Source organism: Balaenoptera physalus, assembly GCF_965194825.1.
Source record: "Balaenoptera physalus genome assembly, chromosome: 2".
In the NCBI taxonomy this organism is placed as follows: domain Eukaryota; kingdom Metazoa; phylum Chordata; class Mammalia; order Artiodactyla; family Balaenopteridae; genus Balaenoptera; species Balaenoptera physalus.
In genome coordinates, this window is record NC_138883.1 from 141,556,893 (window position 1) to 141,578,038 (window position 21,146).

General features: G+C 43.2%; 1 protein-coding gene across 4 annotated transcripts in view; it reads left to right on the top strand.

Moving 5' to 3' along the window:
- The first annotated feature begins 11,605 nt into the window (after positions 1-11,605).
- The window catches only part of ABHD2 (abhydrolase domain containing 2, acylglycerol lipase), a 107,544-nt gene continuing 98,003 nt past the window's right edge, over positions 11,606-21,146 (top strand). For 2 of the 4 annotated variants that reach the window (XM_082450941.1, XM_082450940.1), the window contains exon 1: positions 11,642-11,760. The gene's annotated coding sequence lies outside the window, so the exon portion shown is untranslated. Of the gene's footprint in view, positions 11,761-21,146 lie in introns of all 4 variants that reach the window. The other 2 variants (XM_082450939.1, XM_082450943.1) reach the window with 2 other exon arrangements.

A 21,146-nucleotide genomic window follows, 5' to 3' on the forward strand; every position in this document is an offset into this window, starting at 1 on the left:
GGAGACCCAGAGCCACAGTTTACAGAGTTCCTCGGGTGATTCTAATGTATAGCCAGGGTGGAGAGTCATTGAAATGCTTTGAGCCATTCTCCTCATCTGAAAATGAAGACTGTGGGGATTAAGTGAAATAAAAGATGTAAAGGATCCGGTACAAGGCAGGCACTCCAAGCAGCTGCTATTACTCCTTCTCTCTCTATTGTTGCTTCCTTCCTTGCCTTCTACCTTAGAGGAAGAGTTGTCTCCAGGCCAGTCCAAGGCCCATCTGGTCCCCCTCCCCCACAAAAATAAACCTAGTCGCCTTTGTCATTTTGCTTCTGTCACTGCCCCCTCTCACCAGCCTTTTAAGTCTATTTCCCATGGGCTCCTCTCTATGTCTTTTAAAATACTCTGAACACCCTTATCACTCAATCTTGCTGCCATCCTGTTTCCTGCCCCTTCTCATGAATGTATTTTTTAAGCTCATGGCCTACAACTGGGCCAATTCCTAGGTTCTCCTTAACCCCTGGGAACAAGGGACTCATTCTCTCCATCCCTGAACCTAAATTTTACCACACAGACACCCAAAGGTTATCAAGACTGTTTGAATGGTCAACCCCAAAGGTCTTCTCTGAGTAATTATTCTCCTTCAATTCAATTGAACAAACATATTTAGTGCCGTCACTGGGGTACAAAGATGAATGAGTCACCATCCTTGCCCTCAAGGGGTGGGGTACAGGAGTGGCTATTTATGTAAATAAGTCAATAGTATTGATGAGATAAGAGCTATGATGTAAAGTGTGAACCATGTGGATTCTTGACTTAGCACTCAGACTTAGTTAAGGGCCTTGAGCATAAATATTTTTTGAATGAATTAATGAATGATTGAATGAATGAATGAACTCCACAGGAAGGCTTTATGAATGAAGTGACCTCGCAGCAGTGTCCCAAAGGATGAGTAGGGTTTTCCAGGTGGGGAAGTGTATAGGTAGGTGTTCCAGATGGGGTCAAAGGTGTGGGAGCAACAAATAGCATGGCACATTCCAGAAATGGTGATGATGTAACTGGCTGACAGGGAGGTGTGAAGAGGAATGGGAGGAGGGAAGGGTGGAGAGGGAAGGTGGTTTGGAGGTAGAGGTGTAAAGAGATGCTGAAGGACCTCCTGTGCCTCCATAAGAGTTTGAATGTTATCACTTAGGTAATGGAAACCATTCCTGGGTTTTAACGAGGGAATCGGTTGATTAAAATTGCATTTTGAAAGGCAGCCTGGCAGCCACTTAAGCTACTGGGAGAGGATGAAACCCTTGGCAACAGTGTATGGGAGAGAAGCAGAGGGTTTAGGACAGAACTCATGGCCGAAGAGTCAGACACAGGAAGGAGAGTCCACAGTACAGACTAATGGGGGAGGCAGGGAAAGCAGAGGTTCCTGCCACCAGAGTCCCAGGCTACCAAGAAGTCAAGAAAGGGGGACTGAAAGCTGACTTCCAGATGTGGGAGTTACGGTGACCTTGTCAGAGCCGGTCCAGTGCAGTGGCAGGGGCAGAGACAGAACTACAGCAATGGGCACCACAAGACCACTCCCTGCCCCTTTGATCTCTGTGACCACGTGCCTGCTCTCTCCTCGTCTCTCTCAACGGAACTACAAACTTAAAAATATGAAGCCACGGGAAGCAAGTCCTTTGCTGGGACATTGAATGTAAGTTTTCTTCCTTTTAAAAAACTTCTTATCTAAAAAATGTTCAAACATATACACAAGTAGAGAGAATGTTACACGGAAACCCAGGTAGCCATCTTCCACCTTCCAGAATGATCAGCTCCTGGCCAAGGCTGTTCCACCTCTACACTCATGCCCAATGAGTGTAGCAAATCCCAAACATCACATCATTTCATCTATAAACATGTCATTACCTCTGATATATAAAGACTTAAAAAAATTAACAATACAATTAATATACCTAAAATCAACAATTTATTAACATCATCCAAAATACAAGGTGTTCAACGTCCCTGATTGTTTCATTATTTTATTATTTTTACAATTTGTTTTAATAAGACCCATGTGTTGCATTTGGTCAATCTCTATCTCTTAAATATCTTTTACCTTTCTAATTGTATAGGATCCCCTCTACATTTTTCTTTGCATTTTATTTGTTGCAGAGGAAACAGGACACCTGCTATCTTGACAGCTCATGGTTAAAAGGGCATGTCCTCAGATCATATGGCCTACTTCTATTTTGCTTTCTTTTGTATGAGTAAACTTTTTATTGATGTATTACCTATTACACAAAAGTATATAAATCGTTAAGTGTGCAGGTTGATGCATTTTCATAAAAGAACACACCTGTGTAACCACCACTGAGATCAGGAAACAGGACATTACAGGACCCCTTTCATGCCCTCTCCCAGTGTCTACTACCCCACAGACGTGACCTGACTTATTCACACCATAGATTCATTTTGCCTCTTTTTGAACTTTATATAAATGGAATTATACAACATGTTCTCTTTCAGAACTGGCTTCTTTTGCTCAACGTTATGTCCATGCTGTTGCTTATGACAATGGTTTGTTCATTCTCAAAGCTGTATAATATTCCATTGAATATGAATATACCAGTTAGCTTACCCATTCTAGTGTTGATGGACATTTGGGCTGTTACAAACAGTGCTACCATGAACATTGGTGAATGTTGCTTTGGGTACACACTTTGGTATGAATGTTATGCATGCCTAGGTTTTCATTTTGGCTCTACTGCATACCACTTGTGTGACCTTGAGCACATTATTTCCCCTCTCTAGCCTCAGTGTCTTGATTCGTAAAATGGGGATAATAATACCCACCCTGTGGAGCTATTGTGAGGATTAAATTCAAGAAAGCATGTAAAACAGTGCTTGGCTCTTAGTAAGGGTTTAATAAGGGTTGGCTATCATTATTCCTACCTGTCTTGTGCGAACTTCTCAATCTCCTTACTGTTTTCCTCCTCCTGCCTCTTAAAAGTCCATTTTTCCAAGTTTAAGGTAAACTGGTCTGGTTTTCTCTCTCTGAAACTTATCTATTCTCATGACTTCCACTATCCTGTATGTGGGCAACTTTGCAAAGGGTCACATAAAAAGTTTGACTCAAAAACTCTTGCCTTGGGCTTCCCTGGTGGTGCAGTGGGTAAGAATCCTCTTGCCGATGCAGGGGACACGGGTTCGAGCCCTGGTCGGGGAAGATCCCACATGCCGCGGAGCAACTAAGCCTGTGTGCCACAACTACTGAGCCTGCGCACCACAACTACTGAAGCCCGTGCACCTAGAGCCTGTTCTCCACAACAAGAGAAGCCACCGCAGTGAGAAGCCTGCGCACCGCAACGAAAGAGTAGCCGCCACTCGTCGCAACTAGAGAAAGCCTGCACGCAGCAACGAAGACCCCATGCAGTGAAAAATAAAAATAAATAAATAAAAACACTTGCCTACAAAACTCAACCTTTCCCCTAATCTCCAATCCTGCCTTTCTAGTCCCAATGTACTATTTGCCCTTTTCCTTGCATATATCTGTTACCACGATCTCACCAGACCTAAATGAGACTTGTCTTTTCCTCCTCCATATTATCATCACCTTGGAATCCTCTCTGACACTTCCCTTCCCCTCGCACCCCAGATTTAACCTGCAGGAAGTCCTGACGAACCTTTCTGTAATCACATCACTCCTTCCTTGCTTTTCCTTTTTACTCCCTCTGTCAAGTTCATATATTTATCACTTTACACCTAAGCTAATCAATCGCCTGCTGTCTCTTCTACCTGGCTCCAGTCTCTCCCACACTAAATTACCCTGAACATTGCCTTCAGACTAACTTGACTAAGATAGTACTTGATGATAAATAATCATAACAGAGCATATGACTGCTGGAATGGTGCCATGAAGAGCTCCATGAACCCTCTCCCCAGTGAAACAACCATAATTGGTGAAAACTATTTAAAAAATTAAAACCCCAAATGAAACAATTTGTAGTCTCTGAAATTTGTTTTAAGAGCACACAGTAAATTAAGAAACTTTTATTCAAGAAAATCTACTAAATCTTAGCAAGAAAAGTGAGAGTTGTACAACATAGTAAGTACAATTAACACTGCTGTATGTAATATGTCTTCACTAGAATAGTCCAGCCAAGTCGCTGAACAAACAAGCAAACAATAACAACAAGCCCCAGAGGGGAGAGGAATCCATATCCAAAGTTACTACATTACCCAAAATATCCAGTTTTCAACAACAAAAATTACAGTACGTGCAAAGAAATAGGAACGTATGACCTATACACACAAAAATCAGGCATCAGAAACTGCCTTTGAGAGGGCCCAGTTGTCAGACTTACCAAAGCCTTCAAAATAATTGTTATAAATATGGTCAAAGAACTAAAGGAAACTGTGTTTAAAGAAGTAAAGGAAGGTCTGATGACACTGTCTCATTAAACAGAGAATCTCAGTAAAGAGAAATTATAAAAGAGAACCAATGGAAATTCTGGAGTCAAAAGTTCAATAAGTGAAGTGAAAAATTCATTAGAGTACTCAGAATAGCCAAAACAACCTTGAAAAAGGAGAGCAAATTTGTAGGACTCACACTTAACCATTTCAAAACTTACTACAAAACTTCAGTAATCATTGTGTAATATTGGCATAATGATAGACATATAGATCAATGAAATAGATTTGAGAGTCCAGAAATAAACCTATACATTTCTGGTTAATTGATTTTTGACAAGCAAGGGTGACATTCAGGGTGAAAAGTATAGTTTTTTCAACAAATGGTGTGGGACAACTGGATATTCACATGCAAAAGAATGAAGTTGGGCATCTTCCTCACATCGTACACAAAAATTAACTCAAAATAGATTATAGACCTAAATGTAAGAGCCAAAACTATAAAACTCTTAGAAGAAAGTATACAAGTAAATCTTCATGGACCTTGGGCTAGGTAAAGTTCTTAAATATGATACCAAAAGCACAAGCAAAAATAAATAAATTGGACTTATAATCAAAAAATTTCATGCTTCTCAATCATTTTTAAATATACAATTCAGTGGTATTATGCACATTCACATTTTTGTACAACCATCACCACCATCCATCTCCAGAACTTTTTCATCCTGCAAAACAGAAACTCTGTACCCATTAAATAATAACTCCCCATTACCTCCTTCCCGTGGTCCCTTGTAACCACTATTCTTTCTGTCTCTATGAATTTGACTTTTCTAGGCTCTTCATATAAGTGGAATCATACAATATTTGTCCTTTTGTGACTGGCTTATTTCACTTAGCATAACGTCTTCAATGTTCATCCATGTTGTAGCATGTGTTAGAATTTCCTTCATCTTAAAGGTTGGATAGTATTCTATAGTATGTATATACCACACTTTGTCTATCCACTCATCCATCAATGAACATTTGGGTTGTTGCCACCTTTTGGCTATTGTGAATAATGTTGCTATGAACATGGGTGTACAAATATCTGTTTGGATCAAGTAGCACGTGGAAGAACATTTTAAAATTTAATAGTTATGAAATTATTTTAATGTAGAGTAGAATAACTATAACCAGCACACCAAGCTTGCTATATCATAGATGTTATTACTTAGGTCTTAGGTCCACAGGGATTCTCAACATCAGCACTACTGACCTTTTGGGCCAAATAATTCTTCACTGTGGAAGCTGTTCTGTTTAGCAGCATCCTTTGCCTCTACTCACCAGATACCAACACCACTCCCTTCAGTTCTGACAACCAAAAAATGTCTCCAGACATTGCCAAATGTCCCTTGGTGGGTGAAACTGCCCCCAGTTGAGAACCACTGATTTAGGATGATACAGAAGAAGGTATTTAATATAAAAAATGAATGAATTTAATGAAACTATTAAGTAAATAATAAGCAGGTAGTAAAGAGATAGGGTCAAAATGATGAAGGTGATATGCAGGTGCCTGGAGCTTAGGATGCCTGGGGCATGCCATGCACTGAGCTAGGACAGCCAAATCCTCAGGCAGCTAAGAGGAAGCCATCAACTTAGATGAAATATTAACTGGCCTCTGTCATGGGCCCACTCTATCTTTTCATCTTCTCGCCTATTGATTCTCCACTTGGACTCTTCTCTGGACAAATCAACTTGTATTCTTCCACTTAGAGGCCTCTGTCCCTGTTGTCCTCCCCCAACTGGAATGTCATGCCACCCGAGCCTGACTTCAGCCCATAGACCTTCAAGGGCCAGTTCAAATCTCTAAGAATTGAAATCAGAAGAAATTGTTCCCTCCTCAGAATAACTGTTCATGTTGATTACACTTTATTGCTTACTGCTCAGTCCTTTTTAGTCATCTCTTCAAGTATTTCCCTTTGCCCTATATAGGGATGGGACTTCGCTTCCTGGTTCTCCTCTCTAATACTAAATGTCTTGCTTGGTAAAAATATTTACTTTCTTGTTAACTCAAATATATGGTAAAACAATATAGGGATCTCTGGTAGGATGTAAACAGCTTAAAAATAGCTCAAGAACATGAAATTATGCAGGAAAGGATTGTAAAGCACTTACTTAATGCACAAGTTTTACTGATTCCTCTTTTTTTTTTTTTTTTTTTAATTTATTTTATTTATTTATTTATTTTTTGGCTGTGTTGGGTCTTCGTTTCTGTGCGAGGGCTTTCTCTAGTTGTGGTGGGCGGGGTCCACTCTTCATCGCGGCGCACGGGCCTCTCACTGTCGTGGCCTCTCTTGTTGCGGAGCACAGGCTCCAGACGCGCAGGCTCAGTAGTTGTGGCTCACGGGCCCAGTTGCTCCGTGGCATGTGGGATCTTCCCAGACCAGGGCTTGAACCCGTGTCCCCTGCATTGGCAGGCAGATTCTCAACCACTGCGCCACCAGGGAAGCCCCTGATTCCTCTTGAATTAACAGCATGAACAACTCAATTTTTATTACTGTAATCAAGGATGACGTCAAGAAAAGGAATGCATGGTGACTAAGAAGTCATCTTTAGCCAACCACCTGTCTGACACTCTGCAGACATTATAGGGCTCCAACAGCTTTGTGTGTGTGTGTGTGTGTGTGTTACATGAGAATTTTCAGTCCTGGGTCCTATGTATGTAAGTGTAAAAGTTACCACCCAATTTATCTTTCAAACTGAGACCATTTGAGAGTGAAAGACACTCTTTCAAATTTTGGGGACACTATTCAAATTTTGCCAGGGCAGTAGGCATAAACCACGACTGTCCTGGGCATAAAGCCACCCTATGATTTTACTATAGACAACTTCACATGTAGGTTAAGGAAGCACCCCGAATCACAGACAAGGTTATTGTTCAGCACTGTTTGACTGGCCAGAAGGAAGCTTTCCTAATAACAAAAGAGGCTAAACCCTTGAATTTCACCATAGTTAGTTCTGTGGAACTACTGCATGCTGGCACTTAGAACTTCTAAACAAACTTCATCTCTATTATCAATCAGAAGCTAGCCAGGAGGCCTGGTCCTGGGGGCATTCTGAGCTCACTGCCCAGACTTTACAGACAGGCAGCACTGGGTGTGACAATAAAGTGACAGTTTTGGAGTCCTCAGAGCCTAAACTATCTCAGGCCTTGAGGGGAATCTCATGAACACCCAGGTTGCAGCTTTTATCACTATTCTCTCAGCCACAGACTTCCCATTTCCCTCAGAGTGATTATGCTGACGAGGTCTGGTCTCAAAAACCTTAACTTATGGTGGGAATGTAAATTGGTGCAGCCACTATGGAAAACATGGAGTTTCCTCAAAAAAATAAAAATAGAGTTGCCATATGATCCAGCAATCCCATTCCTGGGCATATATCTGGACAAAACTATAATTTGAAAAGATACATGCAGCCCTATGTTCATAGCAGCATTATTCACAATAGCCAAGACATGGAAACAAACTAAATGTCCAAGGACAGATGAATGGATAAAGATGTGGTACATATATACAATGGAATATTAATCAGCCACAAAAAAATGAAATAATGTCATTTGCAGCAACATGGATGGACCTAGAGATTATCATACTAAGTAAAGTAAGTCAGAAAGAGAAAGACAAATACCATGATATCACCTATATGTGGAATCGAAAATATGACACAAATGAACCTATCTACAAAACAGAAACAGACTCACAGACATAGAGAATAGACTCGTGGTTGCTAAGGGGGAGGGGGAGTAGGGGAGGGATGGATTGGGAGTTTGGGATTAGCAGATGCAAACTATTATATATAGAATGAATAAACAACAAGTTCCTATTGTAGAGCACAGGGAACTATATTCAATATCCTGTAATAAACCATAATGGAAAAGAATATGAAAAAAAACCTTAACTCAGTCCTCTGAACCCTCTCTGGTAAGGGTATTCTGAAGGAAAAGCTTCTCTCACTAGGTGGTAGATATAACTAGTAAAAAAATCCTGCATGCATTGGGGCAATGGGTAAATGAGAATTTTCTGCACTTGCTGCCCAATTTTACTGTGAATCTAAAACTATTTTTAAAAATAAAGTCTACATAAAACCAAATCCTGAGTCCTGTGACCACTACTTCTGAGGGACAGAACTTAGAAAATGAGGTAGCACTTAGAGAAAAAAATTTTTTTATATTTCTTTTTTTTTTTTTGGCCTTCCCACAAGGCATGTGGGATCTTAGTTCCCCGACCAGGGATCGAACCCGCACCCCCTAGCATTGGAAGTGCAGAGTCTTAACCACTGGACCACCAGGTAAGTCCCTAGAGAAAGATTCTTAAATGGGTTCCTACAATAACTAGGGCAAACATTTATTAAGAGCTAGATATGTGGCAGGCACTGTTTGATGCACTTTACATCTATTAACTCATTTGCTCCTCACAGCACCCCATGAGGGAAGCACAAATACTGTCATCTGAATTTTATGGAAAAAAGTGGGCACGGAGAGGTGCAGTACTTGCCCAAGGTCACAAGGCTGGGAGAGGCGGAGTCAGGATTCAAGCCCCAGCAGCAGAGGGGCCAAAGCCCATTGCTCTCAATCATTCACTAAGGATACAGAATAATGAAAATGACAGGCTGAGTGAATCACTGATTTTGCTAGAAAAGAATAAACAGAGCTCACTACCTTCTCTGACCTCCACTGCTCACTATCTCTCTGAGGACCTCCAGGACTTTCGCAAATCCTGCTGAGAGGCCCCAGGTGAGTTTAGAGCCACTTCTACTTAGGTAAATTGATGGAGCTTTAGTCATTCCAGAATATGAGTGGGTGCACACCCTCTCCCTTGTTCCCTTTATAACAAGGCACTCTCATGCTTTCAGAAGTGTACTTCATAGCCACGTCCTAACCACTGGTTACCCCAAGCCAAGCCTCACCAAATCCTCAATCCCAACAGGCTACTAAACTTGAGTTCATTCTGTCTCCTAAACAGCCTCCCACAGAAACTCTTTATAGAGGGAAATAGTATGATTCAACAGAATATGGCAAGAGCCAAAGCAGAGGAGAGGAAACAGAAACCAGAGACCAATAAGGAAACAGTTGTATGTGTTGCAAATGGTAATGGTTATTTAAACCAGCCAGAGCTGCAAAGGAGAAGATGCACGTGTCCTTTTCCCCTTTCTCCTCTGCCTGGCCTCATTCTGCACCTCTCTTTGAGCCTCGGTGACACAATTGTGCTTTAGAATTCCCGAATTGGATGGACATCCCTTTCTGGAACTCTTGGCTGAACCTGTGTTCCTGACATGGGTGGAAAAATCCATTTGCACAATGATAAGTCCATCTGCAATCTACTCCCAACAGCTGCTTTCTGTGGCTCTGAATCAAGCTGGAGAAATCTTCCCGGATATCAGGAGCCACTTCATGCTTTTCAAGGCCTAACAAGACATCTCAGTCTCCTTCAGCAAACACAAGCAGGAGCAAACCTGTTTCCCCAGCATGCGTGCAGATGTATGTATGGCCACCAAGCAGTGCTATTTAAAGACACAACAACTGGAAAACTGTGGAGCAGAACCAAGTGCATGAACACACACGTGCACACAGACACATCCAACTGGCCACAGATCTAAAGCTTTTTTCTGGAAGCCCAAACTGTTTTAACACAAAGAGTTGGAACTATGGGCGTCCCTCACTAAAATCCTTTGGGTTTTTCTTTCCCAAAATAGAAGAGAATATAGAGGAATAAATAAATGCTGAGGTAAAAAAAATTTTTTTTGACAACGGAATGACAAAAATACAGAAATGGCAAAGGATTCTTTCTCCTCCTTCACCCTAGAACACCACGGGTGTGGGTTCTCTCAAAGGCAGATCCAAAGGATCCGGGGCTAAATTCGGGCTTGAGAGTCTATTTCTGTTCACATTCTAGGACTTCCACACCTTCAGAATGGGCAGTGGGCTTCAGGAGTTCCTGACAGATAGATTTTTATGCAGTGGTTTTTGGTCCAGTGCTGATCAGCCTTCAAAGGGATGAAACATGAGCCATTGGACACTTGGATGGGTGAACAGGAAAAAGGAAGCTCCATTTTTTCTTGTCATAATCCTGAAATGTGTTGGAAAAAATTTAACATTGATACAAATACCACTTCCCTTCTCTGGCTAAATGGCTACTCTCATCTCAACCCCTGCTCTTGGTAGGGTGGCCCTGTCTGTCCTAGAGCGGTTGCCTTTCAAGACAGTCAAGTGTTCTATTCGTGGCAAAAGCACATGCCATTGCAAAAGCAGTTTCAGACTCAGAATTTTAGAACTGGACCTAATTCCATAAACCAATGTGTAAGTGGGTGGGGAACTAGTCTTGAATGAATGCCTACTGAGTGCCAGGCACTCTTAGCATTTACCGGAGTTATTTAATCTTCTCATCAACTACTATTGTTACTCCCAGTTGCCAAATGAAAAAAATCAGGATGCATGCAGAAAGGTTAAGTGACTTGCTCAAGACCGTACAACCTGTACATGCCAACAGAGAGTTCAATTCTAGATATGATTCCAAAGGCTACATTCTTCCAGGCTGCCTCCAACTGGGCGAAGGTCATCTTAAGGGCTGAAAGAACAGTGGGACGATAACTGAGGTCCACACTGCCTGGCACGGCCCCATCACCCTTTCCTAGCTGGAAGGGGCCAGAAGCCGCTGCCTCTTCATCCTTTCCTCTCCTTGAGGCTTGGCGACTGACTCACTAACCTGACTCCTCTCTCCCGGGACACGACCCCAAATTTTGCCCCGGTGTCCTGGACTACAGGTGAGTCCACCTGTCGGCCTGGAGCCATAAGACCCGGCAGCTGAACTACCAGTCGGCCTCCCTCCTCCCAACCCCAGACGACGCCTGACATTACCCAATCGCCCAACCCAGCTTGCGGTCACAATTGCCTCCCTCTTTGCACCCCGCCTCAGTCAACATCAAACAAGACCCCTCTAGTAACCCTCCTCTCTTCCCTGCCCCCTCCGGGCTGGCTTTATCCTATAGTGTCTCGGCCTATGGGCTAAAGACGTCAAAAATAACCAATTGTCTTGCAGCTCTTCGCTAAGGGCTCCGCCTCCGCTCTGAGGAGCAGCTCCGTTGACCAATGGGCTACCCTCCGGGTACAATGGAAGTACGGGGCTAGTAGAGCAGCGGCTGGGCGGCCCAATGAACGGGCGGGTTTCCGTGGTTAGGGGCGTGGCAGAAGCGGTCGTCAGGGGCGTGGCGGCAGTTGCTTGGGCGGGGCCGGTAGCGGCGGGAGCTGCACTGGCCAGGGGTTCCGGCTGCATTTCCATGAGCGCCGGCGGCAGCCGCTGAGCTTTGGGAACCCGACTGGGGGCGAACTGGGCCGCAGAAGTCAACCACACGCAGGTAAAGCCACGGCGGAGCGAGCTCCGCTAAGCCGCGATTGAGCCCCCGATCAGTCGGGCCAAACCCCTGAGCCCCGCGGTCCCTGTCGTGGCTCGGCCCATCGCGCCGCAGCCTGAGCGCCCGGGATCCTCGGGGGGCCTGTCACCTGGCGCCGCGGTGGTCCCCAGGGCCGGCGGGGAGGGAGGCAGCCTGGACCGCATCGGGTGGGATACGCCTTCCTGAAAGCCCTTTGTCCCCTTCAGCCTCAGATACCGAGGATGGGGACAACCCCGACTGCGGCCTCCCTACCGGCCATCCCTCCATCAGTGCGCACTCTTGGGACCTCTGGGGTCTGGGGAGGGGCTCTTCCAGCCTTGGTGATGGAGATCCGGGATCGGCACCTGCAAGGAGAGGGCCGAGGGACCTGATTACAACCCCGAATATCCGAGGGGCCTCTGCGTTTCTGGGCTCCAGGGGGGCACCCAGGAATGATGGGTTCAAGTTGTACGGACGCAGCTTTTGACCCACTTGGAGGCACACTTATTTAGCTCGCCCACGTGCCAGGCACTGTTCTAAGGCGCTTCGTCGTCTTTCCCCACAGTGAGAACTGTCCAGCAGCGTAGGCCCTGCTAGGCGAGGCAGCCAACACCTCGACCTTGGAAGTGACCAGGCAGAGGCCAGTTGACAGCCACCTGCCAGGGATGCTTAGAAGGGAGGACTGCATGACCCACCTGTAAGGCCCTTCTCCATTCACAGATGCACTCTGACCTTTAATGCCTACCTTGAGGAGAACGCTGCTGGGGGCTCATTAGTTTGAAAGTGGGTGTTGAATTCATCTACAATGAACTTGTGGTCTCAACTCTCAAGAGTGGGTGTTAGCAAAGAGAACGGACCATACCAAGAAGATAAGGTTCATTTAGCCATTATGAAACTCCTTAATTTGAACTACTGTGGGCTGCGTGCGTCTTTTAATCTTCCTGATTCCTCTCCTTTGGTTGCTTCACCTCCAGTGTGTCAGTTTCACCTGCATTCCAGTAACCAGATCCAAAGGCAGGCTCCAAGATCAGACTCCTGAGAGGTTGCTGGGGGGGACTGTAGGTTTGGCAGAGTTAATGTGATCTGGCCCAGAGCTTTTCGAGGGCCATTTCATTGCAACCACACGAAGCAGAGTCCAAAAGAAAAACCACGCAGTACCCCTTTCACTACCCTCTGTCATTTGCCTGAATAGAGGCATAAGAGAGGAATAATCTATTATTATTAGAGTAATATATATATTATACATATTATATATATAATATATTATATATATAATATATAATTATATATATTATTATATAATAAGAGGAATAGTCTTGCGAAGGTCAGGAGGCAGAGGAAGAACCTTACTAGCAAGTTTGCTGCTTGTTTTAGGATGAATTAACCTTTGAATAACCCGTCAGAAAGCAGACCTGTCCATATACTGCTGATTGTCGCATGAACTTGCGGCATTTTAGAGCTGAAGACACCTTAGATAGAGCTTGTCTAATCCGTCTTCTCAATGCACAGGTGAGGAAACGAAGGCCTGGGGAGGTCACAGGACTGACTGGTCATCACAGAACCATGATCTGTTGACCCTGGATCTAGCCAGTGCATGACTTGTATTTCACTCCTAGACTACTTATCTTGCTCTCTGTGTTGAAATTCTAGGGGAGTCTAGAGAGGTTAAGAGCACAGATTTTGGGGCCAGAGTGCCTGGATTTGTATCCTAGCCCTGCTTCTTACTAGCTGTAACCTTGGGCAAGTTACTTAACCTCTCCGTGCGTCTGTTTGTTCACCTATAAAACAGGAATAATAATGGTACTTAGATTAGAAGGTTGTTTTGAGGATTGCTCTATCTGAGGCATTTAGAACAGTGCCTGGCACACAATAAGCACTATAGATTTGCCAAATACGATTTTCTGTTGCCTTTTTATACAGCTTTTCTTCATACCTACCACCCAGTATTTTCTATCAGGAGCTAATTTTTTCCCCTGCTTCCTCTCCCCCAGTTCATTAAACATATTTCGGATTTCATTGTATTTAGCACATATGGCTGTGGGGTTTTCCAAGTCACATCACATTTTATTTCTTATTTTTGTCTTTTATTGAATCAGGTAATTCATTTTCTCTGTTAGTCCTCTCATTGTAATTACACTCTTCTTAGACTCCAAATCTCATTCTCTTTAAAAGGGGGTGGGGGGGGAATCCTTCAAAGTGATAAACCAAGTCCCTGATGATACCAATCTCCACGGCATCCTTCCAAATATCTATTCCCTCTGTTCGGCCCTATTTCCCAGTTGTCAGCGTGCTGCAGCGTGATTATAAATGGGTGAACATTTTCAGATTAAGATTTCATGAGCCACTGTATTAAGTGCTTTTCGGAAGTTCAGGGATCGTGTGTCAAATGCATTGAAGTAAGTTACTTAGTCATTGGAGCAGGGAGAGCACCAGCAACGCCTGCCTTGCCTGGCAGGAACACAAGTGTATGACTGATTCTTGCTGGTAATCTAGCTCTCTCACTAATTTTACTGCATTTTTCCTGTTCTTTTCTTGAGCTTGAAATAAACCAGATGGGACTTGCAGCGGAACGGTCTTTTCCTCTCATTCTAGTTGGGGAAGTTCCCTTTCTTTTCTACTTTCACCTTCATTCTCTTTATCACCTTCACGGTTCTGATAAATATCTACTCTCAGTCTGCCATCCAATTCCCTTTTAATCAGAAGATACCTGTCACCTTTATTTCTTGCAGGAATCCGGTCACTTTGGGTTTTCCCTTCTCTGTTTTTACATGTTTTCTAGAATGAAGCAAAGATGATCACTATTTATTGATTGGCACCTTCCTAAGAGTTGATTCTGAGTTTGGGTTTTTTGTTTAGGACATTCTGGAACTCAGCCATCTTAGAATAATTGTTTTAGTTTCTTTGTGTATTAATAAGGGCCCCTTTCTCTCTCTCTCTTGTTCTCTTTTCTCATAACGTCTTGGTGAAAGGGCTTCTTATTTGCTGTTATTCCTTACTTCTTCCACTTCCGCCTTCCTCCTGGGAATCTCTGGCAGGGCCCACGAAGAGTGTAGGGGTTCCCCACTGCCCTTGTTCCAAGCTCCTGTCCAGAGCACGAAATAATTTCTTTGGTCCTATGGAAGACTGGGGTGAAGTCTGCCTTGTTCTTTGCCTAAAACCTGGCTCTTTGAAAAGCCCTAGGAGAGAGAGCCTTCCAATATAATGGAATTCACGTGGCAGAATTTCTGCTCTAACCTACTGCTTACAGTATTCCGGTTTTCATTGCAGTGTGGGTTTTGAGTACTCTTTGACCAATTTAAGAGCATAGGTGACTGGAGCAAGGGGTGTTTAAGCCTTTCTGTTTCATCTTGGGCTACGCTGTCCCTAAAACAGAGCACAGGGAGTTTAGGCTGCCTCTTGATGTGCTCTGGCATTAGGATTTTATAGCAGCTCTGCACATTCCAACCTTTTTGGCCGGTGCGTGTTGTTTTTAACCCTCATGCTGCTATTTCTGCATTGATACCCTGCAGGTGCTGACATTATCTCCCTTCAGGATCATTTTCATATCTGCATGTTTGTTTTTGTGGTCTTGGTTCCAAGGCATCATGTTTTTGGATTAAACATTTTCTATTTATAAAATGGCTGGTGTGGACAGGCCACCAGACCTATTGTTACCCATGAAGCTTGCGCACTGGGCCCAGTTGGGTGCAGGGCTTGTGATCCAAGGACCCGTTTTCCAATCTTTTGCAATAGTTAAGTAGCAGACAGGTAAAGAGCTTATTAGAGAATTGGAACACTGATACCCTTGGGTTTGCCTGGTTTCCGATTTTCTTTTGTTGTCTTTGAGTGGAGCTTCATTAAGTTCAACAAACTGAGCATCTGGTGTGTGCCAGGAAGACAGCTGTCCAGATTAACAAGGGTGTTTGGTTTGCTGCAGAAAGACTATTTTGTTTTTATTTTACATTTTAAAATTTTCAGTGTTTTTAATTTTAAAAATTGTTTTAATAGGTAATGCATTTACATGATGAAAGAAAATATTTGAAAGGTGCAAAAGTGAAGTAGTAAATACATCTCTGTCCACCCCAGACTCCTACCACCTAGTTTTATTCCTTAGAGGCACCAGTGTTACTGATTTCTTCATCCTCCAGAGGTGTTCCAGGCACAGCCGAGATATTTTCTAACATCTTTTAGCAAATCCATTATGATTATCTTTCCCTTTTACACAAATGGTAGCAAACGATACACGCTATTTGGAACCTTGCCTTCTTTCACTTAGTGTTTCTTCACAGTATGGGAAGAGCTTCAGCCTCATTTTTACGAAGGTGATCTATTTTAGATATTCGATTCTGTTTCTAAGGCTGCTAAGAACCAGTCTTATTTAGGCAACAGCTTCACATGGCGATCTTAAAGCATTTTGTGGATTATTTGGGGGCAAATATTTTTCTTCTCTGTCCTGCAGCTCTGAGCCTGAGAAGAGGCCGCGTGAGGGGGAGGGCCTCCCCTGAAGGTCATCCTATGAAGGGAGAGTGGGGACATTAAAAAATGAGGAGCACTGGCCCTCAGGCTCTTCACCTGCCCTCTGGGCAGAACATGCTGGAATTACCTGGGAAAGCTTGCTGTGCTTTCTCTGGTCTCCAGGGAAAGCTCCCAGCCTTCCTGATACACCTTTCAGCATCTCTACCATGTCGAATCCTGTCTCCTGCACCCCAGCCCCGGCTCTGTTTGTTCTCGACCTTGGGCATCAGAGAGGAACCCTGCCCTTCATGATGGGACTTCCTGTCTGGAAAGCTTTGTTAAGGGCCCCACCCCTTCCTTTCTCTCACCCCATGAAAAACCAGCTCTCACACCTGTGCCTCTGTGAAGCATTTTTCCCAAACAACATTTGGGAATATGATATTTGTTGCTCTCCTTAGGAGTGTTTCCCATTCTCCATATCACTTGACCAAGGTCTCTGAGTCTCACATGGCCTTGCTAAGCTTTTGCTGATGATTATTCTAAGAAGAGAATTTAGGGGGTCTTCACATTTGAATTTTCTATGGCTGCTCTTATGTTTTGTATAACCACACTGGTTTAAACATGGTCTCATGGTCTTCTGTGGCTCCCAGTTGTTGCCTGTTGCTTTGTTTCTCACTTTTCTTTAAAATGTGTCTTGGGACTTCCCTGGTGGTCTAGTGGCTAAGACTCTGCGCTCCCAATGCAGGGGGCCCAGGTTCGATCCCTGGTCGGGGAACTAGATCCCACATGCCGCAACTAAGAGTTCATATGCCGCAACTAAAGATACCGCATGCCACAACTAAGACCCGACGCAGCTAAATAAAATATAAATAAATTAATTAATTTTTAAAAAAAACTAGAACACAATCCTCCTGGGAATAAGCTATAAAAAAAAAAATGTGCCTTAATCTTCATCTTGTTTTTATTTCCCTCCCAATCTAATTTAGAACGTTGAATTGCATTGAATCTTTATGATGTTAGTCAGCCAGTCTATTGAGAGTCATTACTTTCTGATCTTTGCTCCTTGCTGGGTGTCCACGTCATCAATCAGTTGTACCACAGATGCTGTGTTATGTAATATGAGGAGAGGGAGGTGATGTTATCAGTCAGCCTCTTCCCAGTCCCTCTGGGGTAGAAGAGATAGAAGCTTTGAAAAAACTGCCCCATTTCTGCACAGTCACTCCAGGCATGTATTTGTGTACTGTTTACTTAGTCATGTCAATGAGAGCAGTAAAAAACAAATCAGGAAGTCCAACATAGGATTGCCAAATTTTAAGTTTTTCAAATAAGGCATTAAAAAAGCCCTGTCATCTCCCATCATCACCATCATTTAAGAAAAGACTTTAACCCCCAAAATGTGGGAAGGTCTGTATCTGAGAATAAAGAGCAGCCTTCTAAACAGAACATATTTAGATTGATAAAAAGGTGGAGCTCATGGAAATCGAATTGTGGCGTTCGAGAGGGTCTGAGGTAGAGGATTCTATTCAAGGAGGGTTCCACTTTTTCAGTTTCCTTAAACAGTGCCAGCTGTTCTTTTGCTGAGAAACCAGGCCATTCACTTAGCCAGCTAACCTAGCCATGGCATCATTTGATGTGGTTTTGTGCCCAGTGTTTTTTTTAGGTGGTAATGACCACACAATGTCGATGTGCAGTTGTAGCATCTTAGAGTGATGTGAGCTGCTAGTGGGAGTTGTTCTTGGACTCAGCAGGGGCTGGATGTGTTCATGTCTGAAGTGCTATGTTGGGACTTCCCTGGCAGTCCAGGTAGGGCTAGGGCTCCACGCGTTTGCTGCGGAGGGCCTGGGTTCGATCCCTGGTCGCGGAACTAAGATCCCACAAGCCACGTGGCGTGGCCAAAAATAAAAAATACTAAAAAACCCACAATAATATAGTGCCCTGTTGTAGTTGTTAAGGATGAGGAGTGGGGGAAATTGAGGTGGGATCTCCACAACTTGGAATGAGGCCATTTGATGTGATGGGTTTACACATGAGGCTTTTGAAGCGTATGCTTACATTAAATTCTTGACGTAATGTGTCAGGTGGTGGCTCCCATTGTTTCTGAGATATAATGTGACTTATCACCTGAGTCCGCATGGCACCTTTTGCTCTCCTCCAGCAAAAGTAAATACCATGACATTCCTTCTGTGTTATGGGTATTTCCCAGTCCAAGGCCAAGGGTATATTCTTGAGTTTCTTTGAGTTCTCCTTAAATTAAGAACACTCAGACTTTTAGGTTTCATGTTAATGATAACTGGAAATATTTTAAAAGCATGTCCTGGATCACGGGGATGACGTAATTTTATCCAGGTCCAGGCACACCCCACCTCAGTGCCCCTTAGGTGTGTGTGAGTTAGAACCGGGCTAACCTGCTCTGAGAAAAATACAGAGATGGACTTAGCGTGAAGAAGAGGAGCTAGTATCAGGTGAAGCCAAGTGTGCAAAGGAAGGCTGAAACGGGGGTCCCAGCAGAGGAAAGGGGTGCGAGAACAGTCACCGCACTGCGCCTGGTACTCATACAACCTGCGCAGGAGCAGGTGGGAGCACCTGACGTTGTCTTGGGGATTTCAGGTCTGAGAAATGGCATCAGCCTCATTACGTTAGTGTAGTTAACCTGAATTATACTATTTGGGTAATTGTATTTGTATTTATTTGTACATTCGTTTTAGTCTCCGTAATTGTAAAAGTGCTAAGAAAACTTTATGTCTGGTTTTATGTTTGTACATTTTAAGAAATAGTATAAGAAATAATAATCGAATAAAAGTAATTCAATTTAAATTTAAGATTTGAATAAAAAGTCCCCAGAGGATCTGGCGGGACCATTTTTTTCCCATAGAGGGGGCCAACTAGCACCTGAGTTTGAAAGACCCCAGCCTAGGAATCTAACCTCATGACTGAGGTTTCCAGTCATGTTTGTGTCATGCATGGCTCCTTTCCACGTGTTGAACACTTTAGAAATATTCGTTGAGTCGAAATGAAGAGTTAGTTTGCATCATTGCCGTGCCGCCTGAATGAGAGATCCTGTTTGTCTGTGAAGTCAACACTAAGTGTCCGTACCAGAGGTGGGGAGCCCTCCAAAAGTAATCTCTTTGATTCTTTTTGTTTAATTTTGGAGTGAGTGATAAAGTTTTCTTATTGATATTTACATGACCCACACACTTACCAGGAGGGCCATAGCTGGGATCAGCCTGAAGCTTATTTGCCACAAGTAACTCATCAGCCCAGGAACAGTGGAGGTTTGACCATAGCTGAAAGCCAGGTGTGAACTTGAACCTCAGTGACTACTGAGACTGTTTGTACTGTGGCTAAATAATCATTCATTCACTTATGAGCTTTTATTATGGGAATTTTAAAGGTATACAGAAGTAGAGAGAATCATATAGGGAACTCCCGTGTACTGTTTCCTCTTTACCAGCCACTGCCCCAGCTCACATCAATTTTGAATAAATCCCAAATATCATACAGTTGTATCTATATGTATTTCTGTGATATCTCTTAGAGATAGTGATTCCTTTATTAAACCTAACTACAGTACTATTATACTCTTTAAAAAGTTAACAGTAATTCTTTAATATCATCAGCTATCTAGTCATCGTTCAAATTTCTAAGTGTCTAAAAATGTCAGAAGTACATTTCTTCAGTTTAATATTTTTGAATCAGGATTCAAATAAGGTTCACACACTGTGGTTGGTGGCTCTGCCATTTATGTCTCTTTTAAACTACAAGTCCATTTCCTTTTCTTTCTTTCCCTGCAGTTTTTTGGAGAAATTGGGTAATTTGCCCTGTGGACATATTTATTTATTTATTTTTGAACAGGTAATACACTCACACAGTATAAGAGTCAAAAGCTATGACATAGTAAACAGTAAAAAAAAACCTCCCCCAAAGCAATGAATGTTACTAGTATCTTATATATTCTTTCAGAGGTATTTTATGCATATCCCAGCAAATGTGTGTATATCTCTATCCTATATCTTTCTTTTTTCTATAACTGGCCACATATTGTGCTTGTTGTTCTGTTCCTTGCTTTGTTCACGTAACATGGAATGATGCATTTTAGCAAATCTCCATATGCATTGTTTGGCATCCTATTAACTTTTCTCAAGTATCCAATTATGACATCACTGCTTTTGAAAAATTGAGGGAAGCACAGTATTCCCAGGATGATGTGATTGCACTGGAATCTTTCAACAGACATTTATTGAGCCCTCTCTCTGCTGGCCCTCTGCCATCCAGGCTCTCCCCTGAAGCCTGGACACCCTCTGCCCCACCATTGGCCCATGCTTAGCCCAGAAGTGGTTTTCCATGAATGTTTGCTGAGCTCCCAGCCCCTCACAGCTAGCGCCCTGTGTGGCCTGGAATGTATTCACACCGTAGACTATAGCTTCTCAGATTCCATATACCCTGGCTACAATTCCCTTCTCTATTCCGATCAGGTAAATAAAGTGCTCACTCACTCTTGTCAGTGACATTGAAAAATGTGCCCTTCTAAATAGTAAGATGATAGAAAATGCCAAGGAGATTATAGCCAAGGATATTTTTCCCAATTTAGAAAATACAGACCATTTCCCTCCGTCTATCATTAATATCACCCATCAGTCTATTTATTGACTCCCCGTAGAAAGCTGGATGTTACACTGAAATTGCAAGAGAAATCTTGACTTTGCCACCAAAGAGTTTATGAGAGGAATGCAAATTTCTGTAAGGCTCTCTCTGGATGGGAGAGGACTTGCAGAGCATCTGTCAGTGGGCCAAAGGGATCAGGATCCATCCAGCTCTGTGACAGGTGCCTTGTTTCTCTGTATTCCTAGAGCCTTTTCTAGGCCTGGCCCAGGGTGGGTCTCCAGACCTCAGACTCCTCCCTGGCATTAATAATAACACACAGAACTGTCATAAGGACC